Here is a 14495-nt window from a genome sequence, read left to right as displayed (position 1 = left end):
TCTACAACTTTTAAGAGGTATAAATCATTGACAATATAAACGTATACTTAATTCAGAAATTATTTGTTATAACACTAAAATACTGCCTTGATAAGGCAGAGAGTGTCTTTTACACCTTTGCAATGGTAGGGACTTTAGGTGAGATTTTCAAAAGATTTATCCCTTGATCCTGCCGATTTCCTCCTTGGCTGTTATAAGATAGCCTTTCCAGTCACACATTCTTTGTGCACTCATTTCTTTAATAGAATCATAATGCTCTCTTTTTCACTATTTTGGAGATTACCCATCAGCATTTTCCTTTAATTTACACATGTATTAACTTAGTCTTAGAAAGCTAAAACAAAATCTCAGTCTTTCAACCTGAGCAGAAAGAGATTCAATCTATTACCATGTAACTACAATATACATCAGGCTATCTGGATATAATATTTATGCTTTTCAAACTAGAACCTCTGAAAAATACATGCTAAACTTATATTTTAAAATATAACATTCTTTGCATGTCATTGGCAGTTTTGGAGCTGTGCAGGTTATGTTGTAGTTACATAGTCAATGCCTGGAATTATCTAGGCAGAGAGACTGATAATGACTACTAATACAGTGCAGAGAAGATGCCCTCAATGGGTTCAGTTACTGTCAGGCTCCAAAGGTGCACGTTTTATCTTTAAGAGCATCCAGGTATCTTGCAGGCAAGAAAATGCTATAATTTGAATACAAACCTATATTAAAGGCAGGATTAGCAGAATGGAACAAGTTGAGACTAATGTAAATTTTGCACACAAGTAAATAATTTGGTAAGAACAGCATCATAAATAATCTGTGAAGTTACAGCTGAAATCCAAAGTACACATGTAAACAGTAATAACATGAAAAAGGTCAAAGAATAGCAGAACAGTTTAAATATATCACTTTCATAAAGTTGCAGGTACCATCCTTGGCTGCTTAGACAAGTAAATACAAGCAAAGAACACAGGAAATCTAGGGGGAAATCCCAATCCCATGTTGTCTGATGTATAAAACTGTAAAGAAATACAAACACTGGTGATTATGTGGAAAATAATCTGTCTAGAATTCTAATGCTGATAGAGGGTACATTTTAAATCACACAAGCCTTACTTTTTCCTTACATGTCGTAAACAATTATTAACCACTAATAACATGAACCAGAAAACAAAACATTGTTCATCTATTTATTTTAGACATTACTTAAAGGCAAAATGTGCAAGTGTTGAGTGTGCCCTGTTTATGCTGGGATGCTAGTAACTAGAATTACAGCTCTTTGGCCCTGGGACTCCCTTTTCAGTCCCATTGAGCAGGATGGTTTATGGGTGACAACAATCCTCTTCTATAGAATCACAGTTCAAATATAAATGTCACAATTATGTGACATATGAAGTGATTCATTCATTTTCATAATCTACTTAGAAACAGATCTTTTACCGCCTCTAGGCTATTGTCCTTCCAACAAAATCCATGGCTTATGGAAAGAGGCGACTCAGATTAACTGTATGCTTGTTTCACAGCCTTGGGTCTTCCTAAAAAGTCATTTATCACGTAGTACCATCTTAATTAGTTTGGGAGAAGTATTAATAATGACTCTTGTAGTTTAGTAAATAAGGTGATGTTCAAAGTAATAAAACCAGTTTTCAGTGGAGGGGAAAAAGATTTATACATGCTACAAAGTTACACCAGCAGAAGATGCAGCCAGGGGTAAAATTTAAACTCACATAACAGAATGACAACCTATCATTATCGTAGCTAAGACAAGTTATGATTTATATTTTTGCCAAAATAGATAATCAGATTCAGTCATGATGTTGCTTCTTACTATGTTCACAATTCATAAAGGCAAATGACTTTTCAATTCAGTAATGACTTATTGTTAGCTTCTCAATAGGAGTAGTTTCTAGCATGTCGTACAGAAACCCCCCTGAAATTCATCCTGCTTTTCCTTCTTTACCCTACATTTATATATCAGAAGTTCTCTTATCTGCTTATCTAATCCCTCAGGGCTTACATTTTTTTCTCTTCTTTATGGAGATTTTCTAATACTGTCAGCTTATCTCAAAGCTCTGGGATAAAACAACCAGGCCAGATTCTAAGATTTGTTCTTAAGAACGGTATGGGTGCTAAAGAGGGCTCAATGTCTAAGAGAACTTGCTGCTTTTCCAAAGCACCCAAGTTTAGTCCCCAGAGAACCCACATCTAGTGGTTCACATCTTCTTCCAGCCTCTACAAACACTATGCCCACAGGTAGCATTTTCTCTCTCTCTCTCTCTCTCTCTCTCTCTCTCTCTCTCTCTCTCTCTCTCTCTCTCTCTCTCACACACACACACACACACACACACACACACACATATACACACACCTCAATTATATTCTGAGAATTCTCCTTTAATGGGAAAAGGTTCTTAGTAATATGTTTTTCACTAAAGGACAAGTGCCCATATGTGTATGTTCAACTGTAAAGTTGACACTTTGTTATAATGTTTAAGCTTCATATTTCAGAAATCCTAGAATTTTTTCCTATGTAGTATGAAAGCTTCATGTAAATGTATTTCTGATACCAACACAAGATATAGGTATGCCAATAATATAAATGCATTGAATTATTTCACAGAAATTTTAATATAATTCAATACTGTGGCTAAAGTTGTCATTTCAGATAATTTACATATTATTTAATATTCCCAATCATGAATTCTATAACATTTCAATGTCTAGATCTACTGATATATAACTAAATGTCCTATAATTCCCCTTTACTGTAAAAATATATGATCCAACTAGCTCTAAACTTGTGCCCACTCCTCCATAGGTATTTATTGTTCACATATCAAATAAGCAGAATATCAAATAAAAGGAAAAAACTTAGTAATTCAAAATACATAGTGCATTTTTTAATTTGTGCCAATAATTTTCTCTCATATCCAGTTAACAATTTTGCAAAATTGATTCTTAGAGAAATAGCACAATGTAGTCTATTCTCATTTTAATTTATTTATAATTTGTGCAAACTTTGCAAGACTGGAGGTGAGTTTACCTGAATATCTATGTGTGGTTTAGCTCACTTCTTAAAAGTCATGGCTTAGAAATAAACATTCTGGTTGCTCAGCAGTTCTGATCAATTACAAATCAAATGTATAACACAATAAAGTAGATATAGTCTACAGGCTACAGATATATTCTACAGGCTATGGATAAATATTTCATTCATTTAGAAAGAACATGCTTCATAATTTTATAATTATTGTGAAATAGTGTTATCAAAAAAAATTAACTTTCCCATTTTAAAGATTTTGAATTTTCTTCCCCATTTAAAATCTTTAACCCACAATTTTAAAATCTAATGTTTTATTGTGCTATTGCCTTTGGATAAGTCACCCACAGATTATATTAGACCTTCCAAATGTTGTCATTCATGCCTCTATATGTCTTTTCTTTTCAAATTTTGCTTAAATTTGTGATATTTTACCCTATCATCACAAAGGCTATCCTATGGTTTGTGAAATGGATGTTTTAAAGTATGTACCCTGTGATTCTTAGTGTGAGAAAATAACTTAGGATTTTAGTATCGCTAAGTTTACTCTCTATCTTCTTCCCCTTGGCATGCCTGCTATTTTTCATTGTCCTTTAATTATGTCGAATTCAGGCATTTACACGTTTTTCCCCTAAAAGAGGAACAGCATGGAATCAGTGTGTTTAATATAACTGTTTAGCAAATCTGACAACAAGCCTCATCCCTCACTTTGAACTATATTGTCTTTGTGCACTGTATATAGTCACTGGGAAGTCTTCTATAGATTCTTGCAGTTTGGGAACTGAGGCTTATGATATGCTTTTGTTAACTTAATTAGAATCATGCCTCAGCACTGAAGGCAGGAAAGGGTTTACAGTTCCAAAGATAAATCTATACAAATGCTGAATAATTAAGTGAAGTAATCTTTAACTTACTTTGAATGCTGCTTTGAAATCAGTAGGATGTATCCTTTTTTAATGTGTTTCTATCAGTTTTTCTCTCTGGTAATAATACAGAGTCCATTGCAAAGTGATTTATAGTAAGGAGGGTTAGCTCATTAGTTGTTTTTGTTAAGGTAAACATAGAATATGTCATGCTATATTTAACTACAAATATTGACTATCTCACCATCAAGTTTAAGAATTCTAAGACAGTTTTTATCCACCTTCCCACCCAAAAAAAGAAAGCCCTTTATATTTAAGAAAATTTATTATCAAGCCTCTGTTTGAATATTTTAGGATTTCAGAGCTTCTGCATCCAAAAAGAAAAAGACATTTTATTTTAAAAGTTCTTCCTTGTATTTACACAAACTTAGATTTCTGAGTATTTTATATTCTTTGTGAAACTGAAATGAGCAAATTAGATCTCAAAGGAAAAAACGGCAAATTGTTTAAATCTGGTCATATGGAAGAAAGATTAAGATAGTTTTGGAAGTCCAGAGAACACAGTAGGTGGAAGGTACACAATTTTATCTTGCCCATAAGTAAAGAGACTGGTCTCATGTTTAATGGATTTCCAATACTTAGAGTCCAATACAGAGACTGATACGAGATTTGATGGCACATACTGTACTCTAAGCTGCCTTGCGTAACATAGCCAATGTTATGTCTTTTCCAACTGGATTATTAATGTAGCTAATCTGATGTCAGAAATCACCATGTAAGCTTGATTTAAAAAACTGCCTTTCAAAACATTATTTGCCTAAGTCCCTAAGAATGTATTAAATAGGGTATAAAACATTGTGTATATGTTGTCAGAGATCCCAGAATGAATAAATAATAAATAAAATCATTTTAAAGAATATCATACATAAAATATATGTGTATAAATATATGTACATAATCGTGTGTATTGTTGAGGAAAAAATATGTAGATTTCCAAAATTTGGTTTCTGATAAATTATTATGTGATCAAAAAAGCAAATAAAATAAATACTACTTTAAAGTTCTGGTAAAACTTAACACTTCCCCCATTATATTTAGCAGTCTGTTCACAATAAAAAGACCTCTGAACACTGATAATGGAATGTGACAGCCAAATCACACAAATGATTTATTGTCCAAACGTTACCCTAGAGTATTCTAGTGATGAAACAAAATCTGTCTTGAGTTTCTGAAAAGTGTAAGGAAGCCCACTGCTGATATTCAGAACTACTTTTTGCATATTAACATCACTGATATCAGATAAGGTATCTTTAACCAGTTGATAAACTATTTCAGTGGAGTGTGGAGGCACTAAAATGATGAAACTTTTTCCTGTAATGGCAGAATTATTATCGGTAAACAATAGGAGCAATCTGGAATTTTTATGATGTGAAAAAGAATAGTGTTCCCAAGTTTTCCGTCATGACTTGTTTCATTGCAGTTAGAAACTTGTTATATTAATATACTTGGCCAAGCTTTTATTCAGCTTATTGCTTGATTTCTAAAACCAGAACTTGTCTTAAATTGAGACTGTCTGACGTAATTGTGTATTACCCCCAGAGGCTCATAATGCAGGTGACTGTATAACCCAGTTAAATCAAAGTGTAAGTGACCATTACGCTTAAGTATTATAGAATAAGAATTCTTACTTTTATGTAAAGATTTAGTTTTATTATATATTTTACACATATGTGTATATATGGGGGAATGTGTATATATAAGTGAAAGTGCCCACATAGAACAAAAGAGGACAATGTATTTCCTTTAGCTAGAGGACAAGAGAATGGGAGTCTTCTGATACACGTGCTGGAAGCCGAATGATATCATCTGGAACAGTAGTCATTTTAACCACTCTTGACCACTAAGCCATCTCTGTAATCACATTAGGGAACAGGTTTTAAGCATTTATCTGTACTATTGCAAAAAATTAAATTCAAAAGAATACTAATTATTATGGTTTTTTAATTATGGCTAATTAAAATATTGAAGTTTTAGAAAAACTGTAATTGAACCAGTGATATAAGAAATCAGATCTTATTAATGATTAAAAACTGATAATGTAGACTTAAAATGATCTGAACCCAATTTTTATAAAAAGCATGTTATACTATGAAAACTGAAAAGTAATGAATGAATAAGTAAATGACTCAAACATTTGAATGAAACTTGACTACTCTGTTACATTTTTTTTTCTCATAAGAACATTTATTTGGGACTGGCTTATAGGTTCATAGGTTCAGTCCATTATCATCAAGGCATGAACATGGCAACATCCAGTCTGGCATGGTAGTTTAGGGGAAAAAAAGATTTAAGTAGGTTTATAATATGACATTTAAAGTTCTTTTAATAACTAATGGTTATGTTACAATGATACCTATTTTTCCTGTTTCATACAGCATTAAAGGAAAAGTAGCCACTCAAAATCTAGTTAAACGACCAAATTCCAAATATAGCAATAAGCCTACCCTATCAAGCATTTGCCTATCAACAGCTGCCCCAAGGCAGCAATGTACTTAAGATATTTCCTGTTTCTAATCACCCTCTGTTAATAAAGGAAGAGCCATTACAGAATATTTATTTATGAGCTGTATTGATAACTTATTTGCCTTCTATCATTTTATCTATTCCTAATATTAATGACATATAAATAAATTGGCATCATAGTCCATTCGAAGGAAATCCCTATAGTACAGTTATATTATTACTTCGCATAAGGCCTAAGTCATTCTTCCTTGACATAGAAAACCAAAAATAACACTTGTGATTTCAGACTCTTATCTTCCCCAAAATTTCACTTCTGCCATATACTTCACATTTAAGATTTTAAAGCATATTTTCTTATTTCAGTTGAAATTCTACTGAGGTATAATATTCCAATCAGTACTTTAAGATGGGTATTTAATGTACAACTTGTACCCCATGGCCTTTAATATTGAATGAAAACATTTTGGTAATTTAATACAATCAAGTAATATTTTTGGAGGCACCCACCCGTGTCCTAAGTCTCTACTCTAGCAAGTACTAGAAAAATCAACCTCAAATTGCAAAGTGAATTTGTCATCTAATAGAAAAGCAAAAACATTCTAATATAATAGTATAGTATCCCAAGTATTCTTAAAATTGAGCACTTAATAATAATTTAATTTCAGTGAAAGAATGTAAAAGAGCTCATTTAGCTCTACCCTGTAAAATTTCACACACAGGGCCTCACATTTAAGCTAGATGATTTCACCTCAAAGAAAGAAAATGAAGGATCTTTTTACGTGGTTTGAAAAAATTAAAATTGGAACAAGGGAGATGAGTGTGTACTGGTCTTTGAGACAAACCGAGTCCAGTTTCCAGAACCCACATATTGGGTAGCTCATAACTGCCTGCTCCAGGGAAATCCTTTGACCTCAACAAGCATTGACACTCATGTACACAAACATATACACTAGGACATAATTTTAAAAGTTTAAAATATTATCAACAAACATAGATACAGATAAAACAAAAATAATCTAAAGACATTTGGCATAGGAGTATAGACAAGTAGAACTATGACAAGAATTGTCTTGGAACTAAATTCTGAAGATCCTAACATGCCATGCCTGAAGGTTTGCATGATCTCTTAAAGAACATGAGGGTTTCAGTAGATACATATAAACATATAATATAATCCAATATATGTATCAGAAAGACTCCTCTTTGGCAAAGTAGATATATTGATATAGAAGAATAAGTGTGGAGAGGCCATTTAGAAAACTGTTCTAATTATTTAAATTTAAGTTCTGGTCCTCCCTCCATTGAACATTACCATTTATCTATGGAGATAAACTAACCTGCTAAAACCAATATCAACAAGTAGGGAATGAGAATTTAACAGTATAATGTATGCTTAGAGCATGCCTCCTAGGGGAATCTGTTAGCTAATATAGCACTCATTAAATAGCCTGCCAGGTAGCAGTAAGTGAGCCGAAGTGAGAAACTTCATGAACGTTAGTATTTGACATTTAAATAATGCCAATAACAAATATATGCACCTATCTCATGCAGTACTCACTGGTCAGACAAGAGTTTTAAAACATTGAAAAGAGCACATAAGGCACATAAGGCCTAAGAATGTGAAAAAGTCTTATCAAGAGAATCCATCACAAATGAGAAATTTTATCCAAGGGAAATGTCTTTAAAAATAAAATGGCAGGGTCTCATTGTATGCCATACCCTAGGCCTGAAAAGTTCAAAGATCCTTCTGCCTTCACCTTCCAAGTGCTGAAATTGCATATAGTTGCCACCACACAAGACTAGATCTGACATCTTAGTGACAATATGGTGTGGGTGTCTGTAACTCACCTTTTTTGGTAAGTTGCTTTAGCAACTCCTGAGGCAAAGCACAGTTCTTTGGAACTTCAAGATTTGGCCATACTAAATCTAGAAGCTGCATTTGATTTCAGATGGACTGTTTCTATGGTGAGCAATGTAATGTAGTGTATACTTCCCAGGATGACTTTTTCATCACCATGGTAACCAATTTGCCCACACAGTAAGATCAGTAATGATTGCTAGTAGGGCTAAAACTAAAGTCTTGGTTGTCAAGGCCTTCTTTAATTAAAATATATTATTTTATTAAAGAAAAGTTGCTACTTATACTTTTGAGATATCTATTGATTTTCCACAAAGGGGAAAATGGGCTCTCTAGTGTTGTACTGAAGATTTACAATAAGGAAGAAAAAAATGTCATCCTGATATTTTTTTTTAGCCAGGTTCTGGTTTTATGTCTATTCATGGTGTGTACTCTGCTTAAGTCAATTGCCGAGAAATAATGTCTTACTTTAAACTATTTGACAGCCTTCCTAAATAGTACTAAGCACATGTCATTGATATACTACTTGTTGGTGGTTTGAAGCTACTTTTAATTAAGTTTGAGATTTTCTGAATTGCTTCAAAATCCAAGATTGATGTCTTTTAGATTACTTGTGCCCTTAACCAAATCAAGAGATACATTGTTCTAGAAACTTGATTAGTAGTATTCATGGACTTAAGAAGAGGTTGATGTAATATTTCATAATAAATCTAGATATAACATCATATGTTGATGTCTGATGAAGTAGCTCTTCAACAATATAAAAACCGGTATGTTTTACAATGTGTTCATATAAGTGTATGTGTATATGTGTACATACAGACATTTGTGATAGTAGTATGTATATATGTATCAAAGAACTCTTAAACTGTAGTCCTATGTGTATTTTTATATTTTTATATACAATAATGATGCTAATAACATAAACTAATAGACACATAAAATAAATAAGACCACTGTCACGGAGTTCTTTGGTAAACTGCTCCATAGCTATCATTGGTTTGCTTTTCCCTTACCCCACAAAGTAATCAAACCAAATGGTAATGGAGTTTTAAATGAAATTTGGAAATCCCAAATAACACGCCTTTTTGCATATCCTTATGCAATACAAAATGACTTGAAACAGCCTTTTTCCTTAATAGTTGCCTATTTTTATGCTAGAGAAGGCAGCATAGTCTTTTATAAATAAAATCTAATGCATAGAAATATTTAAATCAGTGAAATACAGAGTTCTTGTTTTTTGAAATGTATTACATGCAACCCCATCAACCACTATAAAGTTGATTAATTTACAGACAAGAAACAAATGTACTAAGATTAAACTTATTTCATGGTTCAATACAAATTACATTTTAAGTTTAGGAGAACCTTCTGACACTTCAAATTTTTGAGTTTTATAAAAGGAACTCTCACCCTTAGTTAAGCTCGTGTATGAGTCCACTTTTCTGTAATTATCCTGATGAGTGTAAAATTCAACATGTGATAGTAAATGTTAAACACAGGTATGGCAGCCTCTCAGCCATTCATATTTTTCCGTAAGAACACCGAGAGTCTGCATCTTTGTAACGTTTAAGTAAACTTTAATTTTCTTTATAAGAGCAGTTCTATACAATATTGTCCGGAAGGAGACATGAAACTCACATGTAATGGAATATTTTCAATGGAATACTCCCCATAGGTTGCTAGATTCTGATCTTTTCTATCCCAAATACTAGACGAGTTTACTGCTATAAAATCTAATAACCATCCATTTTTAAGACAGATAAGATCGAATATGTATACTCATTAACTCAGGTTTTTAATTAAGATGAACAGTTGTGCTAATTGGTTTCATCCGTGGTACATTTCTTATCTCTACAGTTTCGCAGTGGTTTTTTACCACATAGTTTCATGGAAAGGACATAATACTTATCACTAAAATAGAATTTCAGTGTTGAATTGTGAAACTATTTAAACAAAGGAGCTTTATGATATAATAATTATAGATTAGAATATAAAAAGTATATGAAAATGTTACATTAGCTTTATAACAGATTTGAAGTAAAGAAAAAATATTAGTGAAAAGTGATGTGTTCTTGAATTTTCTGCTTGTTCTTGGCACTTGCTTTGCTGAAGAAGATATTTTTGATGGTCCTGAAACTCAATTGGCAGTGCCCCCAAAGCAGCTGATCTCCTTGCCAGAGTTGTTAATGAGTAAATGATCCCAAATGTCAGACTGGCATGCCAAGGAGGTTATTAATAAAGCATTAACATTTAGAAGTTATTGGAAAAGGAAAATCAATATTTCTATGTTATAAGAATTCCTCTCTCAAAAACAGTAAGCAAAAATTCATTTCTAAGTTCTACAATCAAGGCAGCATGTAGTTTGAGAGGAAGTAATCTTTAGATTTTAAGAATATGAAAAACTGCTTTTCTTACTCTCCTACAATATTTTCACTGCTGCCCCCCTACCACCTGTTATGTTCTTGTTGAAAATAAGTTCGATTTCAGCAACTTTCAGATTAAGTGCCCCTCTCCCTCTGCAGCCCTTTGCTTTCCTAGGATGACATGATGCTGGAGCTGACACTGAATGACATTATTTAAAAATAACAGTGCTCTTACCATATGGCAGAACTTTGAGGATAGTTTAAAATTCAGTATGAGAATAAGCGTAGAGTAGAATCGGGCTGAGAAGGTAGCTCAGAGGTAGACTGCACATTTACCATTCATGAGACTCTGGATACAGTCCCTTGTGCCACAGAAGTGAAGGAGAGCCCAAAGAAATAGCTATAGGGTATATCTATTAGGTAGTACTTGGAAAGATACTGCTGTTGAGTTAAAAAAGACAAACATATTCATTTATTTTTAAACTATGTTTTGAATAATTAGCAAGTTCAGCCACTGACTGCCACTAATGAAGATGGGCAGGAAAGCTATGCTTTCCACAGCTTCAACATTTACTGTGCAAAGTTCAAGTTATCTCATCAGCAAATTGATCAAAGAACATAAAAAGAAGACATATAACATTTTACTTCAGTACCCCATCTCCCCAGTTAACTTAGCTGTTATCCTACTGCAATTTCTTGGAGAAACCAAGTCAAGCGCGGTGGTCATATTCAGTAGCTTCTGAGATGAAAATGTAATCAGGACTTTAAAGACATTTTTACCACCTGATCACTTAAGTGGACTGAAGTTCAGGTCAAGAAAAACTGCATTTCAAAGTACTTATGAGGTCTTAAAAAGTCTTAAAAAGAAGTATCATAGTAGGATTGGAACTATTAAATGAAATGATTTAGAAACAAACTTAAACCAGGTGGCGGTAGCTTTAATCCCGGAGGCAGAGACAGGTGGATCTCTGAGTTTGTGGCCAACCTGGTCTACAGAACGAGTTCCAGGACAGCCAGAGCAAATAAATAAATAAATAAATAAATAAATAAATAAATAAATAAATAGTCAGGGCAAATAAATAAATAGGAACAAACAAACAAAGTTAAATATTGATAATTCCCGTTTTTTCACTTTGGCAAAGCCATACATGATGACACATAAAGTGTATTCACCAGATTTTCAGTCCTCATCACCAAGTTATTTCACACCAATCATCATCACCTTATCTAATTACTTCCTTTCGATAGAAACATATAAAGTCACCGTAAAGTTTAAATCTCTTACATTTAAAATATACATTATTCTTCTCTAGAAAGTATCGGGGAAGTTTTGCTTTCCATGTAGTGGGTTTGTCACTCACAATTTAGCCACTATGCTACTTTAGCCATTCCAGCAGAAACTAAAGACTTTGTTTTAAAATAAGTATTCATTAATTATGAAAATCTCTCCATTACTCAAATTAAGTATCTAAAAATACTCAATTACTCATTACTCAAATGATAATGGAGGAATCACATTTATGGTTATTTATTTATTTATTCTTCTCTCATATATTACATCTAACGTCAGTTTCCCTTCCCTACTCTCCTCCCAGTCTCTCCCCAATCTACCTTCTCCCCCAGATCCACTCTTCCTCTGTTTCCCTTCAAAAAAGGGGCAGGCCTCCTAGGAATATCCACCAAACATGGCATAACAAGTTACAGTAAGTCTAGGCACATAGCCTATTAAGGCTACTAGACTAGACAGCTGAGTAAGAGGAAAGGGGTCCCAAAAGCAAGCAAAAACGTCAGAAACAGCCCCCACTCCCTGTTAGGAGTCTCATAAAACACCAAGCAACACAACGATAACATATATGCAGAGGGCTCAGGTCAGACCTAAACTGGCTCACTGATTCTCGCTTCAGTCTCTATGAGCCCCTATGATCCCTGGTTAGTTGATAATGTGGTCTATGTTCTCAGACCACAATGTTTCTCAGAGTCAAAGTTAGACTTTTATAGGGTAGTCTCACTCTGAAGTGGGTCTTTTTATGTTTGAGATGATGTTACGCTTGTAGGTGAGGCACACACCTTTAGCCCTTTGTGCCTTTACCTGTTGAACTGGATGGCCAGTGCTTTTAGTTTACATCCATAATGCACATATCTAACCATACAATTGGTTCAATTGGGCTGAGTCTAGGAGTATCTTTGTAGTTGTTCCATTTGCCTCAAAAATAAATAGAAATTATTTTACTCAACATAAATCTCAGATGGCTCCACAGACCCTGGACAGCAAGGAAACAGCTAACTCTCCTAAGACTGGACCAACGCCCACCATACCCATTCCTCTAGGTTCCCCAGAGACAAGTCACCCCAATGCCAGCATGAAGCAGCCAGATATCACAATGACCCTATTCCTGTTTCACTATCACCTCTTTCTAATTGTTTTCTTTTTTAACTAAACCAAAATGGGGGAATGTTGGTATTCTGTCTAAACTCCACCCCGACAGTTCCTGGCAACAGCCAGGTATGTTCCTCCCCACAGTTATCTGGCAACAGCCAGGTAGGCTTTGCCCACTATAAAAGGGGCTGCTTGACCCCCTCCTCTCTCTTGTTCTCTTGCCTCTCTCTTGCCACTTGCCCCCATCCTTCCCCTCTCTACCAATCCCCTTCCCTCCCCCCCACCAATGTGGCCATGGCTGGCCTCTGCTTCTCTACTCTCTCCTTCTCTCTGCCTTCCTCTGCCTCTGCTCCCCTCTTAACTCCCCTCCCCTACTCTATACTATAAAAAAAATCTTAGCAATTGAGAATTTATTCAATAAGCTTATCAAGACCTTTTTCGTTTTTTATAATTTCAGGAGACCCAGATATGTCCAACACCTTCTTCAGCAAAAATCTTGAACATGACTTAGCTGAGCGATAGTGTTCCACTGATGGAAAGACTGCAATTAAATGCTAATAACATCTCCCCCTCAAGGTCCATGGCTTAGAAACTACTTGTATTTACAGGATAGCCATTGATATTAGTTCAACCAATTCTACCCATCTGGTACCCTTTGCCAGTCCCACTGTCCTGAAGTAGAACTCAAACTGCAGTGGGTAGAAAAGACATCACTTATGTAAACTGCAAATTCCAGCACTCCATACTCAGAAATCCTGATCCAATAGGTGAGAAGTACCACATAGAGATGTGTGTTTAATGAACTCCTCCATCCTTAAGAATCTCTAGTCAGTGGTGGTTACCACAAATAGTTGAGGAGATACCTTTCCTTAGGGAGTTACTTTCTTTTATGCTAATATTAACAGACTGGTAATGAGCTCCTACCATTGTGAAATAGTGGTTCTCCCCCATAATCTTTTTTAAACTAGGGAGATACTTTTCAGTCTCTTGTATAAAATTCAGTAATCTCATAGAAACAATATTGCATAATTAAACCCACTTGATTACTAGGGTTCTAGTTAAGTTTAGTATAAATTAAATGTGCATTAGAGGATATCCTAGAAATGAAAATATTCATGTAATATTATTTCTTCATGAAATATTATTTCTACAAGGAAATGATGAATGTGTCCAAAACTTACAAAATAATTATATAGAAAATTAAGGACAGTTTAAATTGAGATATGACTTTATACTCCAGGTTAGATTGCCTCTGATTTTCCAGCTTGAAAGCCCATACCAGACAATACTTATTAAACAGTGATAGGACCTAGAAATAGGTTTCCAGCATTATAATCTTTTAAATGATGAGGTATTACATGTTATTTCACTTGACCTACATAGAAAAATTGCTTAGTCCTCATCTCCCTTTCTGCACATAGTATGATGTGATAAATAAGTGCTTCTTCTGGTTATTGAAATATACTCT

The 14495-nt window shown here is 34.1% G+C and overlaps 1 protein-coding gene across 6 annotated transcripts in view; it reads left to right on the top strand.

Annotated features, from left to right (window-relative positions):
* Window positions 1–14495, top strand: part of Cnksr2 (connector enhancer of kinase suppressor of Ras 2) — a 239870-nt gene that overhangs the window by 210204 nt on the left and 15171 nt on the right. The window lies entirely within an intron of this gene.

This window comes from Mus caroli, chromosome X, assembly GCF_900094665.2.
Source record: "Mus caroli chromosome X, CAROLI_EIJ_v1.1, whole genome shotgun sequence".
Classification (NCBI taxonomy): domain Eukaryota; kingdom Metazoa; phylum Chordata; class Mammalia; order Rodentia; family Muridae; genus Mus; species Mus caroli.
The sequence above is the reverse complement of the archived record's forward strand: the minus strand, read 5'-3'. Positions and strand labels throughout refer to the sequence as shown.